Source organism: Saccopteryx bilineata, chromosome 5, assembly GCF_036850765.1.
Source record: "Saccopteryx bilineata isolate mSacBil1 chromosome 5, mSacBil1_pri_phased_curated, whole genome shotgun sequence".
Classification (NCBI taxonomy): domain Eukaryota; kingdom Metazoa; phylum Chordata; class Mammalia; order Chiroptera; family Emballonuridae; genus Saccopteryx; species Saccopteryx bilineata.
In genome coordinates, this window is record NC_089494.1 from 101114722 (window position 1) to 101129305 (window position 14584).

Here is a 14584-nt window from a genome sequence, read left to right on the forward strand (position 1 = left end):
TCTTCTTTTTCCTTCTTTTATTTTTTCCTGTTTTGGTCCATCTGATCATGACTTATCATCAAATAATTATATTTTAGACTCATATTTTTCTTTGTGACATTTTAACTGGTTTTTTTTACTACATTTTGTCATCCTCTATTTTGTCATCTCTCCTCAGTTCCTACTCCTTCTTCTCTGTAGTTTTTGTTCCACTTATTATATAATTTTCATTTTTTCACTGTATTTTTCAACTTTTGTTTTACTTTCTTAATTATCTCTTATTAGTGTTATTAACAATACCACTCTCAAAAGCCATTAATGAAAGAGAAGTCAAATATTGTAGATACAAAAGAGAGAGACATAACCCAGATAGATAAAAAAAAAATCTCTAGAAAAAATTTTCAATTACATAGAAACCTTGGAGTTAAACGACAGGGAATTTAAAATTGAAGTCCTAAAAATACTCAGTGAAACACAAGAAAGCTCTAAAAGGCGATTTAGTGAGCTCAAAAAACAATTTAATGAAAAAAAGTACTTCATCAAGAAAATTGAAACTATAAAAAGGAACCAAAACAGATATGAAAAACTCAATACATGAACTGAAAAATAAGGTGACAAGTTTAGCTAATAGAACAGGCCAGACAGAAGAGAGAACAAGTGACATGGAAGACAGGCAATTAGAGATAGTACAGAGAGAAGAAGACAGAGCCTTACGAATTTAAAAAAATGATAAAGGCCTACAAGGATTGTTTGACTCCATCAGAAATAGCAATATAAGAATAATGGGTATATCAGATGAGAAGAGAGAGAAAAAGCAATAAAGAACATATTCAAATGAATAATTGATGAGAATTTCCCAAGCCTGTGGAAAGAATTAGAGCCTAGAATCCAAGAAGCAAACAGAACACCAAGATACCTTAACCCAAAGGCACATCATAATGAAATTATCACAAATCAATGACAAAGAAAAAATTCTCAAGGAAATCAGGGAAAAGAAGACTACAACATATAAAGGAAGGCCCATTAGGATATTATCAAATTTCTCAGCAGAAACTCTGCAAGCCAGAAGAGAGTGGACCCCAATATTTAAAGTACTGAAAGAGAGGAACTTCCAGCCAAGAATACTATATTCATCAAGGCTTTCCTTCAAATATGAAAGAAAAATAAAAACATTCACAGATATAGAGAAGATGAGAGATTTTTTCACCAGAAAATCTCCACTTCAGGAAATACTAAAGAGGATTATCTGAACAGATACAAAGAACAAAACAAACAAAATCATAAATAAAAGCTACAACAAGAGAAAATAAAAACAAGAATAATCTGTGAAAACAGAAACATAAAAGGGGAGAAAACAAAAATTAGCAGTAACAAAGGAAGATGGAGTGCAAAAGCACTCATGAGATAATGTAATACAATGAATATGATATATATTCTTTTTTTTTTCTGAAGTTGGAAATGGGGAGGCAGTCAGACAGACTCCCACATGCGCCCAACCAAGATCCACCTGGCATGCCCACCAGGGGGCAATGCTCTGCCCATCTGGTGTGTTGCTCTGTTGCAACCAGGACCATTCTAGCACCTGAGGCAGAGGACACAGAGCCATCCTCAGCACCTGGGCCATCTTTGCTCCAATGGATCCTTGGCTGCAGGAGGGGAAGAGAGAGATAGAGGGAAAGGAGGAGGGGTGGAGAAGCAGATGGGCACTTCCCCTGTGTGCCCTGGTTGGGAATCAAACCCAGGACTCCTTCACACCAGATTCTACCACTGAGCCAACCAGCCAGGGCTATATATTCTTTTAATTGCCTAATGCTAACCACACCTGAAAATACCACTACTGAAACACATGGCTAAAAAAAGAAACAGAAGAAAGAAGTATGAAATACAACTAAATAAAACCAAATGACAGAAAAACAAAAGAGAAAAGCCAACCAAGAAATACAGCTATTAAAAAACATTATATAAAATGGCAATAGGAAACCCTCAAGTGTTGATAATTACATTAAACGTAAATGGATTGAACTTACCAATAAAAAGACACAGAGTAGCAGAATGGATCAAAAAAGAAAATCCAACTGTATGCTGCCTTCAAGAAACACATCTAAGGTCCAAGAATAAAAATAGACTCAAAGTGAAAGGCTGGAAAACAGTTCTCCAAGCAAATAATATCCAAAGAAAAGCTGGTATAACCATACTCATATCTAACAATGCTGACTACAAGACAGCAAAAGTAATCAAAGACAAAGATGGTCATTTCATAATGATAACAGAAACATTGAATCAAGAAGACATAACACTTTTTAATATATATGCACCAAACCAAGAAGCACCAAAATATATAAGACATCTACTAACTAATCTAAAAATAAACACTGACAAATATACAGTCATATTTAGAGACCTCAATGCACCACTGACATCTCTAGATCCTTGATTTAAAGAGAAAGTCAATAAAGAAATATTGACCTTAAACAAAACACTAGAACAATTGGATATGATAGTCATCTATAGGACATTTTATCCCAAACATTAGATTATATATTATTCTCCAATGTACATGTAACATTCTCAAGAACAGACCATATGTTGGGACACAAAACTAACATCAACAAATTCAGAAAAATTGAAATTATACCAAGCATATACTCTGACTATTAAGCTCTGAAACTAGAATTCAACTTCAAAAAAGAAGTAAACAAATCCAAAAAATGTAGAAATTAAATAACATACTTCTAAAAAATGAGTGGATCAAAGAAGAAATAAAAGCAGAGGTCAAAAGGTATATACAAACAAAAATAACACGACATATCAGAATCTCTGGGATGCAGCAAAAGCAGTAATAAGAGGGAAGTCCATATAACTACAGGCCTATATGAACAAACAAGAGAGATTCCAAGTAGACAACTTAGCATCACATCTTAAGAACCTAGAAAAAGAAGAACAAGGGAAACCCAAAACCAACAGAAGAATGGAAATGATAAAAATCAGAGCAGAAATAAATAAAATAGAGAACGGAAAAACTATAGAAAGAATCAATAAAACAAGGAGCTGGTTCTTTAAACAGATCAACAAAATTGCCAAACCCTTGGCATGACTCACTAAGGAAAGAAGAAAAAGGACTTATAAATAAAATCCAAAATGAAAAGGGATAAATCACCACAGATATCATAGATATACAAAGAATTATTATAGAATACTATGAAAAACTATATACCATCAAATTTAACAATCTAGAGGAAAGGGATAAATTCCTAGAACAATACAATCTTCCTAGACTGAATCATGAATAAGTAGAAGGCCTATACAGACCCATAAGCAGGTATGAAATAGAAACAACTATCAAAAACCTCCCAAAAAATAAAAGTCCAGGGCCAGATGGCTATACTAGTGAATTATATCAAACATTCAAAGAAGATATGGTTCTGATCCTACTCAAAGTTTTTCAGAAAACTGAAGAGAAAGCAATACTTCCAAACATATCCTTCATACCAAAACCTGTTAAGGACAATGCAAAAAAAGAAAACTACAGATCAATATCTCTAATGAATATAGATGCTAAAATCATAAACAAAATACTAGCAAATCGAATAAAACAAAACATTAAAAAAATAATTCCCCATGATCAAATGGGATTCATCCCAGAATCACAAAGATTTAACAAGGTTCAACACTAGTAAAACAATTAACATAATACACTATATAAACAAAACAAAAATCATATGATCCTATCAATAGATGCAAAAAAAACATTCCATAAAACACAACATCATTTTATGTTTAAAATACTCAATAAAAAAGGGTATAGAAGGAAGATATTTCAATACAATAAAGGTCATTTATGACAAATCATCAGCTAACATCATATTAAATGGCAAAACACTAAAAATTTTTCTCTAAAATCAAGAACAAGACAAGGTTTCCCACTTTCTCCAGTCCTATTCAACATAGTGCTGGAAGTTCCAGCCAGAGCAATCAGACAAGAGAAAGAAATAAAAGGCATAAATATTGGGAAAGAAGAAGTAAAGGTTTCACTTTTTGCAGATGATATAATCCTGTTCATTGAAAACCCCAAAGACTTCACAAAAGACTACTAGAAACAATAAACCAAAACAGTAAGGTTGCAGGACACAAAATGAACATATAGAAATCAATTTTTTTCTTATATGCCAACAATGAAACTTCAGAAAATGAACTATGGTTGCAACAAAAATAAATAAAATACCTAGAAATAAACATAACAAGGAATGTAAAGGACCTATATAATGAAAAAAACAAAGCATTGTTAAAGGAAATAAAAAAAGACACAATGAAATGAAAAAATATTTCTTGTTCTTGGATAAAAAGAATAAGTAAAATTAAAATGACCATATTACCCAAAGCAATATACAAATTTAATGCAATTTCAATAAAAATTTCAATGTCAATTTAAAAAGAAATGGAACAAAAAATCATCAGGTTTATATGGAACCATAAAAAATCCTGAACAGCCAAAGTAATCATAAGGGGGGAAAATAGAGCTGTGGGCATTACAATACCGACTTGAAATTATACTACAGATCCACAATAATCAAAACAGCATGCTATTGAAAGAAAAATAGACACTCAGATGAATGGAACAGAATAGAGAGACCAGAAATAAAACCAGATATATATGGTCAAATCATCTTTGATAAAGAAGCCAAAAACATACAATGGAGAAAAAAAAGCATCTTCAATAAATGGTGCTGGGGAAATAGGAAAGCCACGTGCAAAAAAGTAAAACTCAACTATAGTTTGTCTCCTCGTACAACAATTAATTCTATATGGATCAAAGACCTAAATATAAAATCTGAAACAATAAAATCCACAGAACAAAATGTAGATACTAAACTCATAGATCTTGGCCATAGAGAATATTTTATGAATTTGACTCCAAAGGCAAGGGAAGTAAAGGTAAAGATAAGTCAGTGGGACTACATCAGACTAAGAAGTTTTTACACAGCAAAAGAAACTGACAACAAAACAGACAGCCAAATAAATGGGAGATGATATTTTTGAACAAAGCACAGTTAAGGGGCCAATATTCAAAATATATAAAGAACTCACAAAACTCAACAAAAAACAAACAAATAATCCAATAGAAAAAATGGAAAGAAGACATGAACAGACACTTCTCCCAAGAAGAAACACAAAAGGCCAATAGACATATGAAAAGGTGCTCATCTTCACTAGCTATTAGAGAAATGCAAATCAAAACCACAATGATATACCACCTCACACCTGTTAGATTAGCTATTATCAAAAAGACAGATAATAACAAGTGTTGAAGAGGCTGTGGAGAAAAGGGAACCCTTGTGTGAACAGGAGGTGGCACAGTGGATAGAGCATCGGACTGAGATGCAGAGGACCCAGGTTCAAGACCCTGTGGTCACCAGCTTGAGCACAGGCTCACTTGGTTTGAGCAAAGCTCATCTGCTTCGACCCAAGGTTACTGGCTTGAGAAGGGGGTTACTCAGTCTGCTGAAGGCTCATTGTCAATGCACATATGAAAAAGCAATCAATGAACAACTAAGGTGTCACAACGAAAAACTGATGATTGATGCTTCTCATCTCTCTTCATTCCTATCTGTCTGTCCCTATCTATCCCTCTCTCTGACTCTCTCTCTCTCTCTGTAAAAAAGAGAGAGAGAGAGAGAGAGAGAGAGAGAGAAAGGAACTCTCATTCACTGTTGGCAGGAATGTAAAGTAGTACAACCATTATGGAAGAAAGTATGGTGATTCCTCAAAATATTAAGAATAGAACTACCATATGACCCAGCAATCCCTCTACTGTGTATATACCCCCTATACCGTAGAAACTCAAAATCATTCATATATAAAGACACATACAACCCCAAGTTCATTGTAGCATTGTTCATGGTGGCCAAGACATAGAAACAACCAAAAAGCCCTTTAATAGAAGATTGGATAAAGAAGATGTGGTACATATATACTATGGAATACTACTAAGCCATAAGAAATGATGACATAGGATTATTTACAACAACGTGGATGGACGTTATAATGAGTGAAATAAGTGAATCAGAAAAAACTAAGAACTGTATGATCCCATACATAGGTGGGACACAAAATTGAGACTCATGGAGATAGATAAGAGTGCTGTGGTCACCAGGGGGAGGGGAAGGATAGAAAGGGAGAGGGTGGGGTAGAGAAGGGGCATTAAAAAAAACCAAATTAAGGGTGAAGGAGGACAATTTGACTTTGGGTGATGGGTATACAACATAACCAAACATCAAAATGATCTGGAGATGATTTCTCTAAATCTTTGTGCTTTAGTTGACCAATATAACCATGTTAAAATTAATTGTCTAAATAAAATTATTTTTTTAAAAAAGAAATGCTACTACTAATAGAATCAAGGTATACCAGAAAAAATATTGAGTGACTTTATGCACAAGAAACATCTTAGAACATGATATAGTCAATGAAATTACAGCCAAACAAGAACAAATTTACCAATTACCATAAACTATATAGCTTAAACCTCTGTATCTACTTATAAATAAAACATTCACCAGGAATAATTAAACAGCCCAAATAATTTTATGAGTCAAAGAAGAAAGTAGAGTTGCATTACAGGTTAAGAAATATACCTACAATAAGAAAACTACATGTGGAAAATCATTAAAATTGCAATCATACTAGTAAAAATATTTTTTAAAACATAAATAATTTTTAAATAAAAGATAAATAAATGTTAAAATTTAGATTATAGACCTAAAAAATAATTAGAGGTAAATTGGGGGAAATAAAATGATAAAATAATAAATATAAATGCATTAGAGAAAATATATTAAAAATCTGGTTAATTAAAGATTTTTTTTAACATTTTTATTTAAAAGTTTTTTTAATTTATATTTTAATTTTGGGAAATGATGTAGTTTAACAACCATACAAGTTTCAAGTGTACGACTAAATATAACACCATCTACACATGGCATCATGCCCTGCCGCCCACCAAGCAATATATTTTGTCATATATAAGTAAGTAATTTCAATACTAATAAAATAGGTAATTTTCTAATAAAATATATATATAATATATAGTTATAATATATGTATATTATATAATAATTTTAAAAAAATTTGGATATGGGAATGAATGAACGATGGATAAATGGAGAGAAAAAACATTTAGAAAGATATCTATCAAACTGTTGGCAATTATATACTCAGAGTGATAACGTCAGGGGTAAATTTTATTTTCTTAAAAATTAATAATAATAATTTCATTAAAAACACAAAAACATCCAAATTGGAAAGAAAAGAAGAAAATTATTTCTATTTTCATATGATAGTATTCTACAGTAGAAAATACAAAAGAATACAAGAAAGGAACTAGAGCTAATAAGCAAATTCAACATAATTGTAGTGTATAAGATCAAAACATGAAAAGGAGTTATATTTCTATACATGGGCAAGAAGCAATTCAAACAAGAAATTAAGAGAGAAATTCCACATATAATATTACCTAAAATAATAAAATAGCAATAATTTAACAAATTTAGGTGACACTTGTACATTGAAAAATAAAAAGAAACTTTGCAAAAAGACAATCAGAAAGCCTAAATAAATGGAAAGTTATTTGATATTCATGGATTGGGTGACTCAACATTGTTAAGATGTATACTACCCAAAGTAATATATATATTTAATAAAATCCTTATCAAAATTCTAACAGCCTTTTTGCAGAAAATGGAAATGCCAAACTTCTAATTCATATGGAGTTAAAAAGGGTCTTGATGGCCAAACAATTTTGGAAACAAAAACAATATTGAAGGGCTCACTATGTCTGATTTTAAATTTTCTACAAAGATATTGTAATCAAAATAGTATGTTACTAGCATATTAATAAATAGACCAGTAGTTTAAGATTGAGAGTTTATAAAAATTCTATACATCTAAAAACAACTGTTTTTTGACAACAGCATCAAGTTTACTTAGTAAGAAAAGAATAGTCTCATTCTACAAGTGTTGCTGGAACAACTAGATTTCTCTGTATAAAAAAATGAGGTTGGGGATTTGGGAAGATGGCAGTGGAGTAGGCAGACGCACAGACTCCCAGCTCTCACCACCAAACTGGAATACAAATCAATTTAGAAACAATCAGCATGAAAAACCAACTCTGGACTACAAGAACAGCTCTTAAAAACCAAGGAACAAAGAAGAAGCCACAACAAACCTGATAGGGAGCACCTGAATCTCCCCTGCTAACAGGAACGGAGAGGGGGGTGAGGCTGAGAGCCCAGAAGGGCTCTCACTCCATGAAAAAGAGCAGAAAATACAGCTCACAGCCACTTGCCTGGCGACCAGGGAGTGAGGTGTGTTGAAAGGAAAGGCTTGTATTCCTAGAGGAAAAGGGGGAGAAAGGGAAAGATGTTGAAGGGCTGAGGAATGCAGGAAATGACCTAAAAAGCTGACTCATTCAGTGCTGGAGGTGGCCATAGCTGGGGGAGGGATTGATCCTTCCACAAAACAAAAGAATACATTGCTTCCAGATCACAGATATCCAGACATCTTTCCAGTTCCAATCAGCGCAACAAGACACAGCTGAAAACAGGAAGTGGGGAGGAGGGGCAGTAACTCAGGTCTCCATGGAGATCTGAGATACACCTCCCCCTACTAAAGCTGAGACACACCCTGCCCCCAAGAGATTATCTGGTAGAATATTTCCTCAAAGTCTCAGGTTACATCCACCACATTCCTGGATACAGTTTCAAGGAAGCTCCCTGCTGAGATCAGTAAACAAGAGTATCACCTGTTAAGAAAACAAACAAATCAAGGCTTCAAAGCAGCCCAAATCTGAAAGTGGATTACAAATAAAGCTGAAGCCAACCCAAGAAGACCTAGAAATAACACAATTGAAAACTGGAGGCAGACAACACCAAGCATAAACTCAACCAGCTCTACAAACAAAACACCAAAACACACAGATATAATGAGAAGACAAAGAAGTACAATCCAAATGAAACCACAAAACAAACCTTCAGGAGATAAACTGAGTGATATGGAAATAACCAAACATCCAGATGCGGAGTTCAAAATAATGATTGTACGGATGCTTAGGGATCTTAGAAAAACAATGGATGGTCATTATGAACACCTAAAAATAGAAATAGCAAGTATAAAAAAGGATATTGAAATATTAAAAAAGAATCAGTCTGAGATGACAAATACAATATCAGAAATGAAGACCACAATGAAAGAAATTAAAAACAGGATGGATAGAGCTGAGGAATGAATCAGCGAAATGGAGGACAACTTGAGTGAAGGCAAGAAAGCAGAGAAGAAAAAAAATAGAGACTCAAAAAGTCTGAGGAAATTCTTAGAGAGCTCTGTGACAACACAAAGAGAAATAATATCTGAATCATAGGGGTTCCTGAAAAAGAAAAGAAAGAACAGGGATAGAGACTTTGTTTAATCATATCATAGCTGAAAACTTCCCGAAATTAATGCAGGAGAAACTCTCACAAGTTTAAGAAGCACAGAGAACTCCATTAAAGAAAAACCCAAAGAAAACTACACCAAAACATATCAAAATTAAAATACCAAAGCTAAATGATAAAGAGAAAATATTAAAAGCTGCAAGAAAAAAAAAAAGCTATGACCTTCAAAGGAGCCCCCATAAGGATGCCATTCGAATTCTCAACAGAAACACTTGAGGCCAGAAAGGAATGGCTAGAAATATTCAAATTAATGCAGAACAAGTACCTACAACCAAGACTACATTATCCAGCAAGGCTATCAATAAAAATTGAAGGTAAAATAAAAAGCTTCCCAGACAAAAAAAATACTTAAGGAATTTATTACAACCAAATCAATGTTGCAGGAAATGTTAAGGGGCCTGATGTAAAAAGATCAAAGTAGGAAAAGAATATAACAAAAGAGGAATACAGCTTTAAAGAATAAAATGACAATAAACTACTACATATCAATAATAACCTTAAATGTAAATGGATTAAATGATCCAATCAAAGACATAGGGTAGCTGCATGGATAAGAAAGCAGGACCCATACATATGCAGTCTACAAGAGACACACGTTAAAACAAAAAATGCACATAGATTGAAGGTAAAAGGATAGAAAAAAACATTTCATGCAAATGGAAATGAAAAAAAAGCTGGGTAGCAATACTTATATCAGACAAAATGGACTTTAAAACAAAGGATATTGTAAGAGATAAAGAAGGACACTACATAATAATAAAGGGAGTAATCCAAAAGGAAGATATAACTATTATAAATATCTACGCACCTAATATAAGAGCACCTAAATATATAAAGCATATTTTGATGGGCAAGATCAACAGCAATACTATAATAGTAGGGGATTTCAATATCCCACTAACATCACGATAGATCCTCAAAAAAGAAAATTAACAAGAAACAGCAGACTTATTGGACACACTAGATCAACTGGATTTAAAAGATATCTTCAGAACATTTCACCCTAAAGCAGCAGAATATACCTTCTTTCAAGTGTTCATGGTACATTCTCTAGGATAGACCACATGATAGGGCACAAAAGTGGTCTGAACAAATTTAAGAAGATTGAAATCATACCAAGCACTTTCTCTGATTAGAATTGCATGAAACTAGAAATGAACCACAACAGAAAAGCGCAAAAACCCTCAAACACATGGAAACTAAGTAGCAGGTTTTTAAATAACAAATGGATTAAGAAAGAGATCAATGAAGAAATAAAAAAATTTCTAGAAACAAATGACAATGAGCATACAAGAACTCAAAATCTATGGGACACAGCAAAAGAGGTACTGAGAGGGAAATTCATAGCACTGCAGGCACACTTTAAGAAACTAGAAAAAGCTCAAATAAACAACTTAACCCTGCATCTAAAAGAACTAGAAAGAGAAGAGCAAGTAAAGCCCAGAGCTAGTAGAAGAAAGGAAATAATAAAGATCAGAGCAGAAATAAATGACATAGAGGCTAAAGATACAATACAGAGGATCAATGAAACTAGGAGCTGGTTCTTTGAAAAGGTAAACAAGATCAATGAACCTTTTACCAGACTCACCAAGAAAAAAAGAGAGAGGATTGAAATAAATAAAATTAGAAATGAGAGTGGAGAAATAACAACTGACACAACAGAAATACAAAATATTGTAAGAAAATACTATGAAGAACTGTATGCCAAAAAACTAGACAACCTAGATGAAATGGACAAATTCCTTGAAATATACAGTCTTCCAAAAATCAATCTGGAAGAATCAGAAAACCTAAACACCAAATGAGATTGAAACATTTATCAAAAAATTCCCAACAAAGAAAAGTCCAGGGCCTGATGGCTTCACAAGTGAATTCTACCAAATATTCAAAGAAGAACTAACTCTTCTTCTCAAGCTATTTCAAAATATTCAAGAGGAAGGAAGACATCCAAGCTCCTTTTATGAGGCAAGCATAATTCTGATTCCAAAACCAGGCAAAGACAACACAAAGAAAGAAAATTATAGGCCAGTATCCCTGATGAATTTAGATGCAAAAATCCTCAACAAAATATTAGCAAACTGGATCCAACAATATATGGAAAAAAAACATGCACCAGGATCAAATGGGATTTATTCTGGGGAGTCAAGGCTGGTACAATATTCACAAAGCAATCAATGCAATTCATTACATAAACAAAAGGAAATAGGAAAACGACATGATAATTTCATTAGATGCAGAAAAAGCATTTGATAAAATCCAGCACCCATTCATGATCAAAACTCTCAGCAAAGTGGGAATACAGGAAACATACCTCAACATGATAAAACCCATCTATGACAAACCCACACTCAATGTCATACTCAATGGGCAAAAACTAAAAGCAATCCCCTTAAGATCAGGAAAAAAGCAGGGGTACCCCCTTTCACCACTCTTATGCAACATAGTCCTGTAAGTCCTAGCCACAGCAATCAGACAAGAAGAAAAAATAAAAAGCATTCAAGTTGGAAAAGAAGAAGTAAAATTATCATTATTTGCAGATGATATGATATTGTATATAGAAAACCCTAAAGTCTCAGTCAAAAAATTACTGGACCTGATAAATGAATTCAGCAAAGTGGCAGGATATAAAATCAATACTCAGAAATCAGAGGCATTTTTATTTGCCAACAATGAACAGTCAGAAAGAGAAATTAAGGAAACAATCCCCTTCACTATTACTACCAAAAAAATTAAGTACCTAGGAGTAAATTTAACCAGGGAAACTAAAGACTTGTACTCAGAAAATTATAAAACATTAATAAAAGAAATCAAGGAAAATACAAACAAGTGGAAGCATATACTGTACTCATGGTTAGGAAGAATAAACATCATTAAAAGGTCTATAATACCCAAAACAATCTATAAATTCAGTGCAATACCAATTAAAATACCAATGACATACATCAGAGATATAGATAACATATTCCAAAAACTTATATGGAATCAAAAAAGAACACGAATGGCCTCAGCAATCTTAAAAAAGAAGAATAAAATGGGAGGTATCATACTTCCTGAAATCAACTTATACTACAAAGCCATTGTACTCAAAACAGCCTGGTACTGGCATAAGAACAGGTATATAGATCAATGGAACAGAACAGTGAACCCAGAAATAAAGCCATAGCTCTATGGACAACTGATATTTGACAAAGGAGGTAAGGAAATACAATGAAGTAAAGACAGCCTCTTTAATAAATGGTGTTGGGAAAATTGGACAGCTGCCTGCAAAAAAAATGAAACTAGACCACCAACTTACACCATTCACAAAAATAAACTCAAAATGGATAAAAGAATTAAATGTAGGCCGTGAAACCATAAGCATCTTAGAAGAAAACATAGACAGTAAGCTCTCCGACATCTCTCGGAGCAATATATTTGCCGATTTATGTCCACGGGGAAGTGAAATAAAAGACAGGATAAACGAATGGGACTTTATCAAACTAAAAAGCTTTTGCACAGCTAAAGACAATAAGAACAAAATAAAAAGACAAACAACACAATGGGAGAACATATTTGACAATACATCTGATAATGGGTTAATAACCAAAATTTATAAAGAACTTGTAAATCTCAACACCAGGAAGACAAACAATCCAATCAAAAATTTGGAAAAAGAAATGAATAGACGCTTCTCCAAAGAGAGAGCAATAGGCATATGAAAATATGTCTAACATCACTAATCATTATAGAAATGCAAATTAAAACCAAAATGAGTTATCACCTCACACCAGTCAGAATGGTGCTCATCAACAAAACAACACAGAATAAGTGCTGGCAAGGATGTGGAGAAAAGGGAACCCTCCTGCACTGCTAGTGGGAATGCAGACTGGTGCAGCCTCTGTGGAAAACAGTATGGAGATTCCTCAAAAAATTGAAAATTTAACTGCCTTTTGACCCAGCTTTTAGAAATATACCCCAAGAACACCATAGAATGGCTCCAGTAGGAGAAATGCACCTCCATGTTTGTGGCAGCATTATTCACAATAGCGAAGATCTGGAAACAACCCAAGTGTCTGTCTGAGGACGAGTGGATTAAAGAGCTTTGGTACATATATACTATAGAATACTACTCAGCCATACAAAATGATGACATCAGATCATTTACAATAACATGGATGGACCTTGATAATAGTATACAGAGTGAAATAAGTAAATCAAAAAGAACTAAGAACTATATGAATCCATACGTAGATGGGACATAAAAATGAGACTCAGCGACATGGACAGGAATGTGATAGTAATGGGGGGGATGTGGGGGGATAGGTGAGAAAGGAGAGAGAGGGTGTGGGGGAAGGGGAGGGGCACAAGAAAACCAGATAGAAGGTGACGAAATACAATTTGACTTTGGGTGAGTGGTATGCAGCATAATCAAATGTCAAAATAATCTAGAGATGTTTTTTCTCAACATATGTACCCTGATTTATCAATGTCACTACATTAAATTTAATAATAAGAAGAAAAAAATGAAGTTGAACACCTACCTCACATTATATATATAGAAGTTAACTCAAATTGGATCCATGGCCTATAAAAATAAAATACTAAAATGATAAAACTCATTAAAAAAAACTTTATGAACTTACATTTGGCAATGGACTCTTAAATATAACATCAAAAGCTTAATCAACAAAACAGATAAATTCAGATTCATCAAGGTTTAAAACATTTTTGTGTATCAAAGGTTTAAGATAGTGAAAGGAGGGGGGCAGCAAGATGGTGATAGAGTAGGCAAACGTACCAACTTTTATCTTCCAGTCTGTGGGGGTTTTTTTCACTATCTTTTTTATTATTATTAATTTTAATGGGGTGACTAACAAATCAGGGTACATATATTCAGAGAAAACATCTCCAGGTTATTTTAACATTTGATTATGTTGCATACCCATATCCAAATTGTCTTTCATCACCTTCTATCTGCTTTTCTTTGTGCCCCTTCCCTCCCCCACACCTCTCTCTTCTTCCTACCCCTGCCCTGATGACCAACACACTCTTGTCTATGTCCCTGAGCATCATTTTTATGTCCCATCTATGTATGGAATCATATAGTTCTTAGTTTTTTCTGATTTAGTAATTTCACTCAG